The following is a 21,950-nucleotide window of genomic DNA, read 5'->3' as shown; positions in this document are numbered from 1 at the left end:
CTGTAACTCAGGCATGGAATGTCCAATCTGCCCCAAACTTCACACTTTTGATAAGCGTTCTGTCCTGAACACATCTACATGATAATATTCAGTTATAGTAATAGCGCCACCTACTGGCAACAGGAAGTGTCATGTTTAACACGTTGATGCCATTCTAGCAACATGTTAAAAATGCCATTGAGGTCTAAACATGCTAGAAACATGTTAAAACATGCTAGCAATACTTAGCTAAGTGCTAAAGCATGCTAATTCAATGAAACAGGATGTTGTTGTTACTCAAGAAGGCAATGTCCAATATGCGCCAAACTTCACACTTTTAATAAACGTTCTGTCCTGAACACATGACCATGCTCATATTCAGTTACAGTCATAGTGCCACCTGCTGGCAACAGGAAGTGACATGTTAAACACTGTTGTGGACATATAAAAACATATAAAAAAAGTGCCAGCAAGTGCTAAACATGCTAACAACATACTAGAAACATGCTAAAACATGCTAGCAAACACTTAGCTAAGTGCTAAAGCATGCTATTGCTGCAATTAAATAGGAATTTGCTGTAACACAGGCATGGAATGTCCAATCTGCCCCAAACTTCACACGTTTGATAAGAGTCATGGCCTGAACACATCTACATGAGAATATTCAGTTATAGTAATAGCGCCACCTGCTGTCAACAGGAAGTGACATGTTTAACACTGTTGTGGTCTCCTAATAACATATATAAAAGAGCCAGCAAGTGCTAAACAGGTTAGCAACATACTAGAAACATGCTAGCAAACACTTAGCTAAGTGATAAAGCATGCTATTACTGCAATTAAATAGGAATTTGCTGTAACTCAGGCATGGAACGTCCAATCTGCCCCAAACTTCACATGTTTGATAAGAATCATGGCCTGAACGCATGCCTATGCTCAAATTCAGTTATAGTAATAGCGCCACCTACTGGCAACAGGAAGTGACATGTTTAACACGTTGATGCCGTTCTAGCAACATGTTAAAAATGCCATTGAGTTCTAAACATGCTAGAAACATATTAAAACATGCTAGCAATACTTAGCTAAGTGCTAAAGCATGCTAATTCAATGAAACAGGACTTTGTTGTTACTCAAGAAGGCAATGTACAATCTACCCCAAACGTCACACGTTTGATAAGAGTTATCTCTTGAACACATGTCCATGCTCATATTTAGTTATAGTCATAGCGCCACCTGCTGGCAACAGGAAGTGACGTTTAACACTGTTCTTGACTCCTAATAACATATAAAAAAATGCCAGTAGGTGCTAAACATCCTACCAACATACTAGAGACATGCTAAAACATAATAGCAAACACTTAGCTAAGTGCTAAAGAATGATATTACTGCAATTAAATATGAATTTGCTGTAACTCAGGCATGGAATGTCCAATCTGCCCCAAACTTCACACTTTTGATAAGCGTTCTGTCCTGAACACATGACCATGCTTATATTCAGTTACAGTCATAGCGCCACCTGCTGGCAACAGGAAGTGACATGTTTAACACTGTTGTGGACTCCTAATAACATATAAAAAAGTGCCAGCAAGTGTTAAACATGCTAACAACATACTAGAAACATGCTAAAACATGCTAGCAAACTCTTAGCCAAGTGCTAAAGCATGCTATTATTGCAATTAAATAGGAATTTGCTGTAACTCAGGCATGGAATGTCCAATCTGCCCCAAACTTCACACTTTTGATAAGAGTCATGGCCTGAACACATCTACATGAGAATGTTCAGTTATAGTAATAGCGCCACCAACTGGCAACAGGAAGTGACATGTTTAACACGTTGATGCCGTTCTAGCAACATGTTAAAACATGCTAACAATGCTTAGCTAAGTTCTAAAGAATGCTAATTCAATGAAACATGACTTTGTTGTTACTCAAGAAGGCAATGTCCAATTTGCACCAAACTTCACATGTTTGATAAGAGTTCTGTCCTGAACACACATCCATGCTCATATTCAGTTATAGTCATAACGCCACCTACTGGCAACAGAAACTGACATGGTTAACACAGTAATGCAGTACTAACCACATAATTATTGTGTACTAAGCATGCTAGAAACAGACTGAACATGCTAGCAACACTTAGCTGAGTCATGAAGCATGCTATTATCACCATTATACAAAACATTTTGTAACTGACTTTGACATACTCTTACTATATATACCTCCTTAAATGTACATTTCCCAACCATGCTCTGCCTTCCTAAAGCCACCGAGTGTTGATGGCACGGGTGCGAGGGCCCTTTCATCGCTGCTTGCAGCTTTAATTATTATTATTATTCTTCTCCGCATTTAATTGCATTTTTGAGGGCCTAAACATGCTCGAAAACTCACAAAACTTTGCACACGCATCAGAACTGGCGAAAATTTACATCTGATATAGGTTTCAGAATTGGACGGGGCAAAATGGCTCGATAGCGCCACCTATAAAATTTCAACGGAGTGCGCCTCCCGCAACGTTCCACGTACGTGCACGAAATTCGGTACATACATGTAATGACCTAATACCTACAAAAAAGTCTCTTGGAGCATAGCCCTAAACACAACAGGAAGTCAGCCATTTTGAACTTCCTCTCAGATTTTTGTGCAGTTTTTGCCATTTTCAGGCCTCGTACTTTAACGAACTCCTCCTACAGTTTTAATCTGATCATCTTCAAATTTGGTGAGTGTAATCTTAAGGCCTTTGCGACGTTAAATTGCGAAGATCTTGAGTTTTCGTCAAAGGGCGGGTCCTCGGCGGCCTGATAAATTTCGATGTTTCGCCATGAAACAGGAAGTTGTTGTAACTCAGGCATGGAATGTCCAATCTGCCCCAAACTTCACACGTTTGATAAGAGTTCTGTCCTGAACACATGACCATGCTCATATTCAGTTATAGTCATAGCGCCACCTGCTGGCAACAGGAAGTGACATGTTTAACACTGTTATGGACTCCTAATAACATATAAAAAAGTGCCAGCAAGTGCTAAACATGCTAACAACATACTAGAAGCATGCTAAAACATGCTAGCAAACTCTTAGCTAAGTGCTAAAGCATGCTATTATTGCAATTAAATAGGAATTTGCTGTAACTCAGGCATGGAATGTCCAATCTGCCCCAAACTTCACACTTTTGATAAGCGTTCTGTACTGAACACATCTACATAAGAATATTCAGTTATAGTAATAGCGCCACCTACTGGTAACAGGAAGTGTCATGTTTAACACGTTGATGCCATTCTAGCAACATGTTAAAAATGCCATTGACTTCTAAACATGCTAGAAACATGTTAAAACATGCTAGCAATACTTAGCTAAGTGCTAAAGCATGCTAATTCAATGAAACAGGATGTTGTTGTTACTCAAGAAGGCAATGTCCAATCTGCGCCAAACTTCACACTTTTAATAAACGTTCTATCCTGAACACATGACCATGCTCATATTCAGTTACAGTCATAGTGCCACCTGCTGGCAACAGGAAGTGACATGTTAAACACTGTTGTGGACATATAAAAACATATAAAAAAGTGCCAGCAAGTGCTAAACATGCTAACAACATACTAGAAACATGCTAAAACATGCTAGCAAACACTTAGCTAAGTGCTAAAGCATGCAAATGCTGCAATTAAATAGGAATTTGCTGTAACACAGGCATGGAATGTCCAATCTGCCCCAAATTTCACACGTTTGATAAGAGTCATGGCCTGAACACATCTACATGAGAATATTCAGTTATAGTAATAGCGCCACCTGCTGTCAACAGGAAGTGACATGTTTAACACTGTTGTGGTCTCCTAATAACATATAAAAAAGAGCCAGCAAGTGCTAAACAGGTTAGCAACATACTAGAAACATGCTAGCAAACACTTAGTTAAGTGCTAAAGCATGCTATTACTGCAATTAAATAGGAATTTGCTGTAACTCAGGCATGGAATGTCCAATCTGCCCTAAACTTCACACGTTTGATAAGAATCATGGCCTGAACACATGTCTATGCTCAAATTCAGTTATAGTAATAGCGCCACCTACTGGCAACAGGAAGTGACATGTTTAACACGTTGATGCCGTTCTAGCAACATGTTAAAAATGCCATTGAGTTCTAAACATGCTAGAAACATATTAAAACATGCTAGCAATACTTAGCTAAGTGCTAAAGCATGCTAATTCAATGAAACAGGACTTTGTTGTTACTCAAGAAGGCAATGTACAATCTACCCCAAACTTCACATGTTTGATAAGAGTTATCTCTTGAACACATGTCCATGCTCATATTTAGTTATAGTCATAGCGCCACCTGCTGGCAACAGGAAGTGACGTTTAACACTGTTCTTGACTCCTAATAACATATAAAAAAATGCCAGTAGGTGCTAAACATCCTACCAACATACTAGAGACATAATAAAACATACTAGCAAACACTTAGCTAAGTGCTAAAGAATGATATTACTGCAATTAAATATGAATTTGCTGTAACTCAGGCATGGAATGTCCAATCTGCCCCAAACTTCACACTTTTGATAAGCGTTCTGTCCTGAACACATGACCATGCTTATATTCAGTTACAGTAATAGCGCCACCTGCTGGCAACAGGAAGTGACATGTTTAACACTGTTATGGACTCCTAATAACATATAAAAAAGTGCCAGCAAGTGTTAAACATGCTAACAACATACTAGAAACATGCTAAAACATGCTAGCAAACTCTTAGCTAAGTGCTAAAGCATGCTATTATTGCAATTAAATAGGAATTTGCTGTAACTCAGGCATGGAATGTCCAATCTGCCCCAAACTTCACACTTTTGATAAGAGTCATGGCCTGAACACATCTACATGAGAATGTTCAGTTATAGTAATAGCGCCACCTACTGGCAACAGGAAGTGACATGTTTAACACGTTGATGCCGTTCTAGCAACATGTTAAAAATGCCATTGAGTTCTAAACATGCTAGAAACATATTAAAACATGCTAGTAATGCTTAGCTAAGTGCTAAAGAATGCTAATTCAATGAAACATGACTTTGTTGTTACTCAAGAAGGCAATGTCCAATTTGCACCAAACTTCACAAGTTTGATAAGAGTTCTGTCCTGAACACACATCCATGCTCATATTCAGTTATAGTCATAACGCCACCTACTGGCAACAGAAACTGACATGGTTAACACAGTAATGCAGTACTAACCACATAATTATTGTGTACTAAGCATACTAGAAACAGACTAAACATGCTAGCAACACTTAGCTGAGTCATGAAGCATGCTATTATCACCATTATACAAAACATTTTGTAACTGACTTTGACATACTCTTACTATATATACCTCCTTAAATGTACATTTCCCAACCATGCTCTGTCTTCCTAAAGCCACCGAGTGTTGATGGCACGGGTGCGAGGGCCCTTTCATCGCTGCTTGCAGCTTTAATTATTATTATTATTATTATTTTGTCAAACTTTCGGGCACTTTTGGGGCCCTTAACATGCTCGAAAACTCTTGAAATTTTGCACACAGGTCAGAACCCGCGGCCATCAGGGCCGGGCTGAAGCTGGTAACCGGGCGTGGCAGGGGGCCTCGACAGCGCCCCCTGGAACGGGATCCGAACACTTGTCCATAAATCAGACACGCTTGCATGTAATAATATGAAACTCGGTACACATATAGACCTCATCGGGCCGAACAACTTTCGTGCTCTAAGTTTTACGCCAGACCAACAGGAAGTCAGCTATTATGGGTTGTTTGGAAACGCATGCTGTGGAATTTGATGTACTCCTCCTAGGAAATTCATCCATTCGCCTCCAAACTCGGTCGGCATGAAGTCAAGACATTGAGGATGCTAAATTGCGGACGGATTTTTGATATCTCGAACGGTTTGGCCGTGGCAAGGAAACGAATTTATGGCGAATAATTCAAACAGGAAGTGTGTTATAACTTCTGCATACATTAACTGATCTTGATGAAACTTCAGCAGTGTGTTAGTTGTAAGAGGCCGATCACATGGATGTGACATTTGTGAGTCAAAGTTATAGCGCCACCAACTGGCAACAGGAAGTGTGTCACTTTCAAAATGCTTTGAAATCACCCTCTTATTTTTACCCGATTTGCTTAAAACTTTATGTGTATAATGTAAACACACGGCAGATGTAGACCTGTGAAAGGATTATTGATATCTTAGATACTGTTGCCGTGGCAACGCATTAAACTTTAATATTGTTTTCGGATGCTTTTGAGACTCTTCACATGCTTGAAAATGCATGAAACTCGACAGACACATCACATTTATTATCCAGTAGACATGTGCAAAGTTTCAGAAACGGGCGTGGTGAAATGGCTCAGTAGCGCCACCTTTAGTCAAAAATGGGGGCTTAGTTTTTCCTAGAATCACAAAACTTGGTAGGTGTATTGTTCTCATCAAGCCGGACAACTTTCTAATTTACAGTCATAACCTCAGACCACCAGGAAGTCAGATATTTTGGTTTGAATGTGGATTTTCTGGAGAATTTTCTCTCTCTCTCTGTGTGTCTGTGTGTGTGGGGGGGGTTGTATATTCCATTTAATCTTTGTTTTTCAAGGTTTCAGGGGCTTTTGGGGCCCTTAACGTGCTCAAAAACTCTTGAAACTTTACACACAGGTCAGAACCCACGGTCATCAGGGCCGGGCTGAAGCTGGTACCCGGGCGTGGCAGGGGGGCTCAACAGCGCCCCCTTGAACACGGTCTGAAAACTTGGTCCATATATCAAATTCTTGCATGAATTAATATGAAACTCAGTACACATATAGATATCATCAGGCCGAACAACTTCCGCACTCTAAGTTATTAGATCCGCCCAACAGGAAGTCGGCTATTATGGGTTGTTTGAAAAACGCATGCTGTGGAATTTGATGTACTCATCCTAGAGAATTCATCCAATCGCCTCCAAACTCGGTCAGCATGAAGTCAAGTCATTGAGGATGCTAAATTGCGGACGGATTTTTGATATCTCGAACAGTTTGGCTGTGGCGAGGACACGAATTTATGGCGAGAAAAGAGAAACACGAAGTGTTATAACTTCTGCACACATTAACTGATCTTGATGAAACTTCAGCAGTGTGTTCATGGTAAGAGGCCGGTCAGATGGATGTAACTATTGTGAGTCAAAGTTATAGCGCCACCAACTGGTAGCAGGAAGTGTGTCACTTCAAAAATGCTTTTGACAAAAGTGGGGGTTACTTTTACCCACAGTTACAAAAATCAGTACGCATATTGGTCTCATCGAGCCGGACAACTTTCTAATTTACAGTCATTAGCTCCGAGCAACAGGAAGTCAGATATTTTGGTTTGAATGTGGATTTTTTGGATATGTCAGACTCTGAGTTTTTAGCTACTCCTCCTAAGTGGTTTATTTTATTCACACCAAACTTTTTCAACATGATAAAAATACATTAAAGATATATATGTATATATATATATATATATATATATATATATATATATATATATATATATATAAATATAGCTGCGAGCAGCGATGAAGGGCCAAAGCCGGCGGCACCGCCACCCCGGTGCCTTTAGGTAACTAAAGGCACCGGGGTTGCGGTGCCACCGGCTTGGGCCCGTAATCGCTGCTCGCAGCTATATTTATTATTGTTGTTCAAGGGTTCGGGGGCTTTTGGGACCCTTAACAGACTCAAAAACTCATGAAACTTTGCACACAGGTCAGAACCCGCGGCCATTAGGGCCGGGCTGAAGCTGGTACCCGGCCATGGCAGGGGAGCTCGACAGCGCCCCCTAGAACACAATCTTAAATCTTGGACACATACAAGAACGTATTAGTATGAAACTCGGTACACATATAGATCTCATCGGGCCGAACAACTTTTGCACTCTAAGTTATTAGCTCTGCCCAACAGGAAGTCAGCTATTATGGGTTGTTTGAAAAACGCATGCTGTGGAATTTAATGTACTCCTCCTAGGGAATTGATCCGATCCCCACCAAACTCGGTCAGCATGAAGTCAAGACATTGAGGATGCTAAATTGCGGACGGATTTTTGATATCTCGAACGGTTTGGCCGTGGCGATGAAACGAATTTATAGCGAGAAAAGATAAACAGGAAGTGTGTTATAACTTCTGCATACATTAACTGATCTTGATGAAACTTCCGCAGTGTGTTCGTTGTTAGAGGCTGATCACATGGATGTGACTATTGTGAGTCAAAGTTATAGCGCCACCAACTGGCAGCAGGAAGTGTGTCACTTTCAAAATGCTTTGAAATCACTCTCTTATTTTTACCCGATTTGCTTCAAACTTTATGTGTATAATGTAGACACACGGCAGATGTAGACCTGTGAATGGTTTATTGATATCTTAGATACTGTTGCCGTGGCAACGCATCAAACTTTAATATTCTTTTCAGATGCTTTTGAGACTCTTAACATACTTGAAATTGGATGAAACTCGACAGACACATCACATTTATTAGCCAGTAGACATGTGCAAAGTTTCAGAAACGGGCGTGGTGAGGGGCTCAGTAGCGCCACCTTTAGTCAAAAATGGGGGCTTAGTTTTAAGTAGAGTCACAAAAATCGTTATGTATATTGTTCTCATCAAGCCGGACAACTTTCTAATTTATAGTCATAAGCTGTGACCAACAGGAAGTGAGATATTTTGATTTGAATGTGATTTTTTGGAGAATTCTCTCTCTCTCTCTCTCTCTCTCTCTCTCTGCATCTGTGTTGTGTGTGTGGGGTGGGGGGATTTGTCTGTTAGGAGAGATTTACTTTTATAATTGTTTTTCAAGTTTTCAGGGGCTTTTGGGGCCCTTAACGTGCTCGAAAACTCTTGAAACTTTGCACACAGGTCAGAACCCGCGGCCACCAGCGCCGGGCTGAAGCTGGTACACGGGCGTGGCAGGGGGGCTCAACAGCGCCCCCTTGAATGGGGTCCGAAAACTTGGTCCATAGATCAAACTAGCTTGCATGAATTAATATGAAACTCAGCACACATATAGATATCATCGGGTCTAACAACTTTCGCACTCTTAAGTTATACGCCAGCCCAACAGGAAGTCGGCTATTATGGGTTGTTTGGAGAATGCTTGCTCTGGAATTTGAAATAACCCTCCTAGGAAATTCTTTCAATAGCCACCAAACTTGGTCAGCATGAAGTAAAGACATTGAGGATGCTAAATTGCAGACGGATTTTTGATATCTCGAACGGTTTGGCCGTGGTGAGGAAAGAGAAAAACGAAGTGTTATAACTTCTGCATACATTAACTGATCTTGATGAAACTTCAGCAGTGTGTTCGTGGTAAGAGGCCGATCACATGGATGTAACTATTGTGAGTCAAAGTTATAGCGCCACCAACTGGCAGCAGGAAGTGTGTCACTTTCTAAATGCTTTTGACAAAAGTGGGGGGGTTAATTGTACAGTCACAAAAATCAGTACGCATATTGGTCTCATCGAGCCGGACAATTTTCTAATTTACAGTCATTAGCTCCGACCAACAGGAAGTCAGATATTTTGGTTTGAATGTGGATTTCTTTGCAAAATCAGCCTCTGAATTTTTACCCACTCCTCTTAAATGGTTTATTTTATTCCCACCAAACTTTTTCAAAATGATGAAAATACATTAAAGATGCTAAATTGTGAACGGATATTAAACATCTCAAACGGTTTTGCTATAGTGAGGAACTAAAGTAATGTACAAAAAGGAAACACTAAAAGCCTCATCTTCTAAAAATGTAATTTAAAACCATTTATTTCTATATAAAAGTATACAAATATCACAACTAAACCCATTTTATTCTTTTTTTTTTCAATTTAATAATTATTTACAAGTTTAAAAATAGTAATTGTACTATTTAGTCCCATAAAAGTCAAGTCATGCATAGGGCTATACTGCCCTCTTGTGTTCAAAATCAGGTAGGCCTATTGTATCTACATAAAAATATACTAGGTTTGTGACGGTGAGAATATTTTACCACCGGTTAATCGACGTGTGAGACCGCTGGGGGCTTTTGAATCGCCAACTTAAAAACGAAAGTAAAATATGTTCGTCCGCACTGACATTGATAGTGGTTGAGCGAGTGTTTCAAATGAATTCCTATGGAAGTAGGAATTAACTGAAAAACGTTCACTCTGTTCTGCTCGTTCCTCGCCGTGGATGCGCACCGTTATGAATGCCCGTGCAGCCATGAGCATTTTAGTTTCATTTTAAAATTAGCGCCTTTCGGGGGTGGATTGCTTGAAATTATTTTACAAAAGTACAATGTTGTGTTTTATTGCGACTGTACACAAATATAAGTTAACACTTTGCAGTTTGAATGTCGTCCTGTATAATGACGGAGTATGTTTTTATGTGTCCACTGTTCAATCTTGCCCACGCCACACACACACACACACACGGTTTACTATATTTGTGGGGACTCTCCATAGACTTAATGGTTTTTATACTGTACAAACTGTATATTCTATCTCCTCACACTAACCCTACCCCTAAACCTACCTATCCCAGAAAACTTTCTGCATTTTTACATTTCCAAAAAAACTCATTCTGTATAATTTATAAGCTTGTTTACCCATGGGGACCTCTATTTAGGTCCCCACTGTGACACGAGTCCCCATGAGTCTGTGTGCATTCAGGTTGAAGTCCCCACCGGGATTGAAAAACATGAACACACATACACACACACACACACACACACACACACACACACATTCCAGCATTGCAATCTTGACATCGCAGCCTGTTCATTATAGCCTTAATAAAATATAATAATAAAATAGTTAACCTAACATATAAAAATTACACTGCTCTAAATAGTCAGTAGTACAATTCGTACATTTACAGTAAGCACTTCTAAAAATGTAATTATACACCATTTATTTTTATGTAAAATTATACAAATATTAGAACTAAACCCATTTTATTCTGTTTTTGCAATTCAAGGAGTATGAAAAAGTTAAAAACAGGCTATTTAGTGCTATTTGGTTCAACAAAAAAGCAAACATAGGGCTATACTGCCCTCTTGTGTCCAAAAGGATATTAAAATAGTATATAAAACGTTTTACTAGGTAGGCCTATTGTATTTAAATATAAATTTATTAGGTATATGACTGTGAGGATATTTTCCCATCGGTTAATCGACGTGTGACACGAGCGGGTGCTTTTAAATCGCTAATATAAAAGTGAAAGTAAAAAAACGGACGTCCGCACGGACATTGATAATGGTGCACGTTGGAAAAAATGATACTTTTAAACATAACACTAAACCGCCATTAGGTGTCGCCAGGCGACCATCTTAATGAGCGAGTCATTGATTCATTCGTTCAAACGATTCGTTCGAATGACTGAGTCATTCATGATTGAGACAGATGTTTATGGATTGACCATTGAATCTTTGAGTCAACCGATTCTTTTCAAAATGCTGAATCATTAAGTAATGAGAAAACAAGTTGCTGTGAGATACGCGATGGTTCTGCTGTGATCTTTGTTTAACTATTTTTGCTGCTGAAACAACAAAAACAGTCAATATTGCTGTATGCTTTTATAATAAATTGTCTATCTATAGTATCTATCTATCTATCTATCTATCTATCTGTCTATCTGTCTATCTATCTATCGTAATAATGTATGATTTGCAAAAATGAAAACTGCTGCTTCTGTGTAGATGAGAGAATCAAAGTGTGTATGCGCGTTGTGCACACGCTACATTGATTATGGCCAAGCATGCGCCCTTAAAATAGCATATGAATAACATGCGCAACGCGCCACTGACTTTAAACTATTTTTTCCTGGTTAGTGGCGCAACTGTTTTCTAAACCTGCAAAATAGCATGAAGGAACATTTGCGCCTGAACACGCCTCCTTTTTTGCGCTGAACCGCCCAGGGAGCGCAAGTTCATTCCCTAGTTTAGCGACGTGCTTCTGTGGAGGGAAAAACGCGCATTGCGCGGGTGCAAAATAGGAATGATACATGCGTCGGTGTACAAAGTCAATTGCGCTGGGTGCAAGATAGGGCCCTATGTCCTGCTGGAGTCGTCCTGATGGAGGTTCAGGTTCACTGAGAAACACTGAGTCCTGCTGGAGTCGTCCTGATGGAGGTTCACTGAGAAACACTGAGTCCTGCTGGAGTCATCCTGATGGAGGTTCACTGAGAAACACTGAGTCCTGCTCGAGTCGTCCTGATGGAGGTTCGGGTTCACTGTGAAACACGGAGTCCTGCTGGAGTCGTCCTGATGGAGGTTAACTGAGAAACACTGAGTCCTGCTGGAGGTTCACTGAGAATCACTGAGATCTGCTCGAGTCGTCCTGATGAAGGTTCGGGTTCACTGAGAAACACTGAGTCCTGCTAGAGTCGTCCTGATGGAGGTTTGGGTTCACTAAGAAACACTGAGTCCTGCTGGAATCGTCCCGATGGAGGTTTGGGCTCACTGAGAAACACTGAGTCCTGCTGGAGTCGTCCCGATGGAGGTTCAGGTTCACTGAGAAACACTGAGTCCTGCTGGAGTCGTCCTGATGGAGGTTCGGGTTCACTGAGAAACACTGAGTCCTGCTGGAGTCGTCCTGATGGAGGTTCGGGTACACTAAGAAACACTGAGTCCTGCTGGAGTTGTCCTGATGGAGGTTCGGGTTCACTGAGAAACACTGAGTCCTGCTTGAGTCGTCCTGATGGAGGTTCACTGAGAAACAGAGTCCTGCTGGAGTCGTCCTGATGGATGTTCGGGTTCACTGAGAAACACTGAGTCCTTCTCGAATTGTCCTGATGGAGGTTCAGGTTCACTGAGAGACACTGAGTCCTGCTCGAGTCGTCCTGATGGAGGTTCGAGTTCACTGAGAAACACTGAGTCCTGCTGGAGTCGTCCTGATGGAGGTTCACTGAGAAACACTGAGTCCTGCTGGAGTCATCCTGATGGAGGTTCACTGAGAAACACTGAGTCCTGCTGGAGTCGTCCTGATGGAGGTTCGGGTTCACTGTGAAACACGGAGTCCTGCTGGAGTCGTCCTGATGGAGGTTCACTGAGAAACACTGAGTCCTGCTGGAGGTTCACTGAGAATCACTGAGATCTGCTCGAGTCGTCCTGATGGAGGTTCGGGTTCACTGAGAAACACTGAGTCCTGCTGGAGTCGTCCTGATGGAGGTTCGGGTTCACTGAGAAACACTGAGTCCTGCTGGAGTCGTCCTGATGGAGGTTCGGGTTCACTGAGAAACACTGAGTCCTGCTGGAGTCGTCCTGATGGAGGTTCGGGTACACTAAGAAACACTGAGTCCTGCTTGAGTCGTCCTGATGGAGGTTCACTGAGAAACACTGAGTCCTGCTGGAGTCGTCCTGATGGATGTTCGGGTTCACTGAGAAACACTGAGTCCTTCTCGAGTTGTCCTGATGGAGGTTCAGGTTCACTGAGAGACACTGAGTCCTGCTCGAGTCGTCCTGATGGAGGTTCGGGTTCACTGAGAAACACTGAGTCCTGCTCGAGTCGTCCTGATGGAGGTTCGAGTTCACTGAGAAACACTGAGTCCTGCTCGAGTCGTCCTGATGGAGGTTCACTGTGAAACACTGAGTCCTGCTCGAGTTGTCCTGATGGAGGTTCACTGAGAAACACTGAGTCCTGCTGGAGTCGTCCTGATGGATGTTCGGGTTCACTGAGAAACACTGAGTCCTTCTCGAGTTGTCCTGATGGAGGTTCAGGTTCACTGAGAGACACTGAGTCCTGCTCGAGTCGTCCTGATGGAGGTTCGGGTTCACTGAGAAACACTGAGTCCTGCTCGAGTCGTCCTGATGGAGGTTCGAGTTCACTGAGAAACACTGAGTCCTGCTCGAGTCGTCCTGATGGAGGTTCACTGTGAAACACTGAGTCCTGCTCGAGTTGTCCTGATGGAGGTTCACTGAGAAACACTGAGTCCTGCTGGAGTTGTCCTGATGGAGGTTCGAGTTCACTGAGAAACACTGAGTCCTGCTGGAGTCGTCCTGATTGAGGTTCACCGAGAATCACTGAGTCCTGCTTGAGTCGTCCTGATGGAGGTTCCGGTTCACTGAGAAACACTGAGTCCTGCTCGAGTCGTCCTGATGGAGGTTCGAATTCACTGAGAAACACTGAGTCCTGCTGGAGTCGTCCTGATGGAGGTTCGGGTTAACTGAGAAACACTGAGTCCTGCTGGAGTCGTCCTGATGGAGGTTCGGGTTCACTGAGAAACACTGAGTCCTGCTCGAGTTGTCCTGATGGAGGTTCAGGTTCACTGAGAAACACTAATAATAATTATAAAATTGCTAAAAAAACAAATATATGTAATGTTCATTGTAAAAAAAATATTTAATATTTTTTTTGAGTATTTAAGAAAAATGCACATTAAATCAACTCAAGTGAGCTGCTCATGTGTAAATAAACAGATTTGTGCTTCACACTGAAACATGCAGCGCATATATTTATTTAATTAAATCGCAGTCATAATGCAATTTTGGTTTAACCCTCTGAGGTCGGCAATCACGCCGGTGTGATTTGCTCGCTTTTTTTTATCAGTTCATAAGAGATTCATTTTTCTCTGTTGACTTTGATATTACAAACACGTTTCATACATCAATCGATCATGTTAAATGTGTATTATTTTTGTGTATACTCACAATAAAAACAAAGTGTTGTGCTTTTTGCCAAATAAAGAAAAATAAACGTGATGCGAGTTCTGCCTTCTCTCTGTCAGTTAAGTCCATTCTAAAACGCGTCCGAAAATGAACAATAACTCAGCGAATACTCAGTCAAACAGGCATACAGACGCACAGGCATGAAGCTTGAATTCTCTTCTTTTAAATGAAGTAATTTATATAAAAAACAAATATTTTCATCTTGTGAAATCTGTATTAAAAGAGAGTGATTCCAGTCGAGCTCATTAGAGCTCATTCAAATGTAATGTGACCACGCCCCGGAGAGTGCGCGCTATTCAAACGCAAATTCTGAGAACCATTTCAGACCTGTGAAACGCCCATCAGCTGTAAACACAGTGCGCCGCGAGTGAGGCATAATATAGCCTACCTAATAATCCTGGAGAAGTTTCCTCAGAACAGTGCTGATATGAGGAGCAATAGATCCCGCTGAGGAGTGAGGTAGGCTAAGTTATCTTTTCTCAAGTGTTAATGTGGAATAACGTTAGTGTAGGCCTATGTAAACAGCAAAAAGATGAATCGTGTTTCTGTGAGATGAATGAAGGGTACATATTTGTAAAGACTGTTTAGCCTAAATATGAATCGCGTGTCTGTGTGTGAAAGAATAAACTGCTTTAATCAACTAAAATGCTTTGCTATACTGAGATGAGTAAAAATCGACTGAAATATGTTGAAATAAAATGTCTTTGTATAAGCAACGTATTAAACTGCAAGTTAACATTTATATGCCCTAATATTTCATAAAAACAACGTTACACTCAGGCGAAATATGAAAGACAACATTTTGTTGACTAGATTTGGGTAGTTTTTACTGTAGAATATACTGCCACATCAAATAAGCTTTTGTTTAGCAATTTCTGCTCATATGTTCTATATATATATATATATATATATATATATATGTATGTAAAAAAAAATTTTTTTTTTTTTTGAGTATACATTGTGAGTATACACAAAAATAATACACATTTAACAGGATCGATTGATGTATGAAACGTGTTTGTAATATCAAACTCAACAGAGCAAAATTAATCTCTTATGAACTGATAAAAAAAAAGCGAGCAAATCACGCCGGCGTGATTGCCGACCTCAGAAGGTTAAACCAAAATTGCATTATGACTGCGATTTAATTAAATAAATATATGTGCTGCATGTTTCAGTGTGAAGCGCAAATCTGTTTATTGTATACGTTAGCTTCTTCCTTCTCCTTTTTTCCCCCCTTTCTTTTGAACATGCTGAGACTTTTAATTTTATTGTTTTCTGTTAAAATATGTTTTGTTACTAATGATCATGTTCTAAAGAAGAAAAAAAGAATAAATGTATTCATATATATATATATATATATATATATATATATATAAATATATAATACTATTTTTGTCAAAAATAAAGTAATAAACTAAGATGTTAGATGTTCCAATGTTGGCTATATTCAAACTAATGAATACATATGATAAAATGTAGGCCTGTAATCATTTTTTTTACAAAGAAAGAGTAAAGAGTTTACACTTGAAATATTGTTGAAATTGTAATTATTGTTGTAATTGTAACCTTTTTAATAAAATAGCAAAACATATTTACAAGATAGATGTAAGCAAAATCTTAAATGGTCAATATAAGTCTTCTTCTAAATATATCTTTTGTCCTTGCATTCATTCTTGTGGGTCTCAGTCAGTGTCACACCTGAATGAATGGCTCATTATGCAGAGTCATTACGCATACTGGGTGGGCCATTGTATTCTCAGGTGTAAACCACTCCTCGTTCACGCCCCCCTCGCATATTGGCTTTCCAAGCAAAACCTGTCTTATAAAACAATTAGGGCTGTCAAAGTTAGCGCGTTAATAACGCGTTAACGCAAAATCATATTAACGGCACTATTTTTTTTAACGCTCGATTAACGCAGCGCGTATTTTCTGTTTGACCCGTGGCCCAAAACCTAGTTGGAGAAATGGAGATACACAGTGTTGCCAACTTAGCAACATTGCAGACCCATTTAGCGATTTTTTTCCCTTCAACAAAGCGCCCAAACCTTAAGTTATTTAGTTTCTGAGAATCTACCAGTACTGCTCTCCCAGCACACGCGCGCGCCTCTCTCTCTCTCTCTGCGTCTCGCGCTGGAGAGAGGAGCAGCGATTTAATTCAGTTAAACACAGATATGATGTTGCTTCTCAAATTTTACATGCAAGTATAGCCGAAATCGCAAAACAGATATTGTGTTTATCTTATGTGTATTTGATTTCATCAGACGACGGCTCGATTATCAGGATTTTTGTGCAGATTAACATCTTGGAAGGGAGAGCTGGTTATGTCTTAATGGGTCGCGTTTCAGTCACCATTTCATATTCATTCCGTTGTTTGACAACAGAAACAGTAAAATATAACAATGAAAACAGTTTTATTGAGTATTTAGCTTCATCAAAATGGGCACAGAGAGAGACAAACTATAATGTAGCCTAATAATAAATAATAAATGTACATTTAGCATTTTCAGAAGAGCTGCCCTGTCATGCAAAAATCTAAACATGTTTGTGTTAATTGCTCAGTGCAAAGAAAGAGAAGTAATGGGAACCTGGTATTTCTTTGTTCTTTCTACATGTGTCTAATAGACATGAACGAGTTCTTTGAAAAACATCTATGACCTTTGAAACATGTCTCGTCTTCATGCTCTATGTTGACTATGGTTTCAATAATAAACATACATTTGCATAAAGCATCAATATTTATCCATGCCCACATTGATTAGAGTATTACAAACTTAAAAATTAATTTAAGGTACATTTAGAACAAATAAAAAAAATGTGCGATTAATCACGAGTTAACTCATGACAATCATGCGATTAATCGATTAAAATTTTGAATCGATTGACAGCCCTAAAAACAATACATTGATTTAAATTGTGTGTGAACGATTAGGCAGGATGATGTTCACATCATTTTGAAGCCAGAACTCGAAGCGACAACATTCATTAGTCAAAAGTCTTGTGGACACATATTTAGTATGTGTTTTGTGGTCTTATTTCAGCAACTTTCATTTTTATTTTTTTTCAATAACCACGCATAAACATTATTCTCTTAAAAATTCAAACATACACATGCATGTTGATCACATATTATGGTAGCCCTGTTTGTGCTATATAGAGTGAATTTACACCTTTGCCATTAACGTGTTTATAAATAACTGAAAAAAGCACAAATGTCAGAGCATGTCAGAACACCTCCAGGGCCCAGAAAACCCCTCAGACCCCAGAGGGTTAATTTCGATGCAGCCCTCCTCATGCTGCCTTGCACGCAGCACGATTTTATTCACGCTGCTAGGCAGCCTGGACACCATGGACCAGATTTTCCCATCAAAAAGGGAACCAATCACAGAACGGGGAGGGAGCAGCAAGACGATGACGACGTCTATGCGAAACACCGAAGCAGTTTGTTTATATCTATGGATCCAACATGGCAGCAGACGCAATTAGGGCTGCACAATTAATCGAATTTCTAATCGCGATTACGATTATGGATGCCACGATTACGTAATCGTTCAAAGCCGCGATTACAAAAAAAAAAAAAAAAAAAAAAAAATCCACTCTGCGTGCATTTAGAGCATGTTATGAGAGGCGAATCACAACTACTTCAGAAAACCCAGCACAATAGGAACTACCATGCAGTGACGTATTTGTACGCTGAAATAAAAAGTCTTTCACCTCAGAAAAACGGACGTTCCTGTCCTTTCAGCCGTTATACTGTGCTCGTTAGCGCCTATGGTTAGCGCATACTCTTCAAATGCACGCGCAAATGCGGCGGCACGCGCTGTGTATAAGCGCGCTGTGTTTAAGTGCAAAGGAAACTACGAGCATGCAACGTTGTAAATTAGTAAGTCACGAAATAAAAGTAAAATACCAATAAATCACGTTACTGGTACATTGTGTGTTAGCTGAGAAGGATTTGCATGCTGGGATAATTTTCATTCTATTCACCAGGAGCAGTTTCCACGTTTCATTAACAGTTGTTAATATTGTGTATTCTACTATTCACCATGGTAACTGTCGTTTCAATATTAACCCCAAAATGCCACTTTATTTTCACTTTGTGTTATTTTTTTATATTTTTAAATGACTGTAGTGGCTCATACCAACATTGTATTAACAAAAGCTAGTTTGGGACTGCTATTTAATAGCTTTAGCATAGGCCTAATGTTTATTTCTTAGTAGTCTTTACTATTAGTCATATTCTTACAATTTATGTGCATGTTAAGTAAAGGGGACAGTGTGTGTGTTCACAATTTTTAAGTAATAAAAGTATAATAATATGCCTATATTATATATAATATATATATATATATATATATATATATATATATATATATATATATATATATTCAATGTAAATTGTGATAATCGTAAATAATAATCGCAATTACAATTTCAAGGGAATAATCGGCAATTATGATTTTTGTCATAATCGTGCAGCCCTAGACGCAATGTTACCTTTCGATGCAGTCTTAGATAGTGTTCTAAGTAGTTTAGAACGCAAGTTTATTTCGTCTTCTTCTTCGTTGAATTTCTGTCGCTCTACATACGTCATCTGGTATAATTATATTATACTGTGTTTACCATCATTTGGAGTAGAAATGACAAAATACTGACACCGTCATAAACCATGCAAATTAAGCTGTTGAGCTGAGACAAAGAAACTCTTTCCTGCTCAGAACTTCTTGATTCGATTGGTCTAACTACCCAAAAGAGGTGCGGACTTCAAACTCCTTAAAGGACGCACACACCATCGTGCTCTTACTTTTCCTTTTCACGGCTTTTTGTTTGGTCTTGTCTTGTCTTCTCTCCTCTTCTTCAAGTTTATCTGCTCTCCGTTTTGTTTTGTGTTTTACTTTTGCTTCTTAGCTTTTTGTATTAGTCGTATCTCCGGCTCCTTGCCTTGTTTAGTCTCGTGTTCACTCATCTCTACTAACAGAGAAACAGACTTTAAACTAAGTCTCTGGCAACTCTTACAAGTAAGCCGTTTGAACTTCCCGCGAACTACACGAGCTCCGGAAGAACTGAAAGAACGCGTCCAACTAACGGACACACCGAGAACGGACACTCTCACACACGCATTCTCGCTCAGCAACAAAAGATCAATGCAAGTATTGTCTTTTTCAAGGTTTAAATGTGTTAAGGTTATCTGCCCCTGCTTAAAGGGATACTTCAGGATTTAGCATTAAGCTTTGTATTAGTAGAAAACCTGTAGTATTTTCGAATTACCATGCTTTCCACCCTCATATCCCCCTGAGAGGAGAGATTTATGTATTTTTTGTCTGGAAAAAATCCTCCGATGACGCAAAAATCGTCATTTTGCGTCATCTGAGGATTTTCTGTCCTGAGGCTAAAGACTACAGCCAGTAGAAGGCGTTGTTCCGCATGTTTTCAGCCCGCCCATACAGGGTGGGATCTCACTCACAGAATGTACACACAGTCAGCCGTCTTTCTTTGGAAGCTAAGCTAGCAGGCTCTTGTTCTGTGGAGAAAGCTGAATAGTAGGAGAAAGCTGAGTAAGTAGGGGTTACCATCCTCCTTTTCCCTGACTTGTCCGGCGGGCGAGATCGTTCAAAATGTCCGGGATTCGGCTTTTGCTTTCTGCGGTCGCCATTCATTGTTTACATGCACACCTCTTGTATCAATCTAACTGAATTCATTCCGATCGGTGAATCTGAATGTAGTGTTTACATAAACGCTAAACAAGTGATCGGTTGATGTGCGTTTTAACATTGCTACGAAAATTCCCGCACCTCCGTTGCGAGACCGGCGCGTCTCAGTAATGACGCCACCGGCCTCGCGCCGTTCTCCCGCGGCCGTAAGCCTCGTCCTGCTCGCCACAGTAAACATGATGAATGCCGACTGTAGAACGCAAAAGCCGAATCCCGGACATTTTGGGCGATCCCGAAATCCCAGGCAGACTCGTCACGGAGACTCACTGGTAGCCTAACCTTGTTTTAAACTGCGCTCTCTTACCAGTAGGCGTGGCCTCCTAGGGCAGCGAAGCAAGTGCATTCTGGGAGTTGTTGTCTTTCATCCACATGAGCCAAAAATACATTTTCTGGCTTTTCTCAGTCTAGAAAGCTCCAAATTAAAAAATATCTTCACATTTCTTCTACATAAATGACCTATTTTAAATACACATTCATCTTTCCAGAGGTGAAGTATCCCTTTAAGGTGGTTTTGATTCTTTGCTGGTTCTCAAAGGTTCATTGTTTGTTATATGTTTGCCATTCTGTAATCTGCTCTTTCTTTCTTTATTTTCTTTCATTATACTACTCATATACTGTATGTATTCTTTTTTAGATGTAGTTGTATGTTTATAGTGTAATTTATTAAAAACGTACTCGGTTACTAACGTAACCTCGGTTCTCTCTAGTAGAGGGAACGAGTACTGAGTACGTTTTCTTACGCTAGGGGAAAATCCTTTTTCCGCGAGATATTGACGGCAAAAATTATCTTTAATTTTTCAATAATGCAAAATGCGTTGCGGCAGCATACAGACATAGGCGAGGCAGCTCGCGCGCCTATTGGCTGCTCTGCGGCAACTGCAGCAAGCCTATCGAGCGAGGCCTGGCGTGACGTCAGACCCAATGAGGGCGCTTCACGCCCGCTGCGTCACATCCCGCCGAAACGGGCGTGGCCTAGGCCTATAAATACCGCTCGCAGGCAGATATTATCTGGTTTTTCATCATCGAAGCAACCAGAGCGTGTGCATGCACGGCAAGATACGCAGTACTCGTTCCCTCTACTAGAGAGAATCGAGGTTACGTTAGTAACCGAGTACGTTCTCTTGCGAGAGGTCTCTCGTACTGCGTAAGGTATCTTACGCTAGGGAACCCAATGCAGAACGCCGTGCATGCTGGGATCTGACACCAAAGACCCAAGGGCGAAGCCCGGGGTTCATATAGTGCACAATCACCCAGGGAACTCACAGGGAGTCCGGGAAGAGGGAGGGGCGAAGCCGCACTCTTCCTCGTATATCAGCGTCGCTTAGACGCGAATTACATCATACAGACAGGGCGGGGCACGGCCTGAACTGATGGGGAAATGTGGGTCTTATACAGTTTGCCCAAAACACATCTTTGTGCTGTTGTTTTACACTGTCGATCATTGAGCTGTGCTCAGTAGACGCAGCATTCTGAGCTGATAGCATCAGGACAGACAATACTGGTTATCTAGACCGACAGCAGCCTGGCCTGCAGGACAGGAACCTCTAGGTTGTAAAACCTATTAAATGTAGACGGGGAGGCCCAGCCTGCCGCCGTACATATATCTTGCAAGGCAATC

This window comes from Squalius cephalus (genome assembly GCF_949319135.1).
Source record: "Squalius cephalus genome assembly, chromosome: 24".
Classification (NCBI taxonomy): domain Eukaryota; kingdom Metazoa; phylum Chordata; class Actinopteri; order Cypriniformes; family Leuciscidae; genus Squalius; species Squalius cephalus.
The sequence above is the reverse complement of the archived record's forward strand: the minus strand, read 5'-3'. Positions refer to the sequence as shown.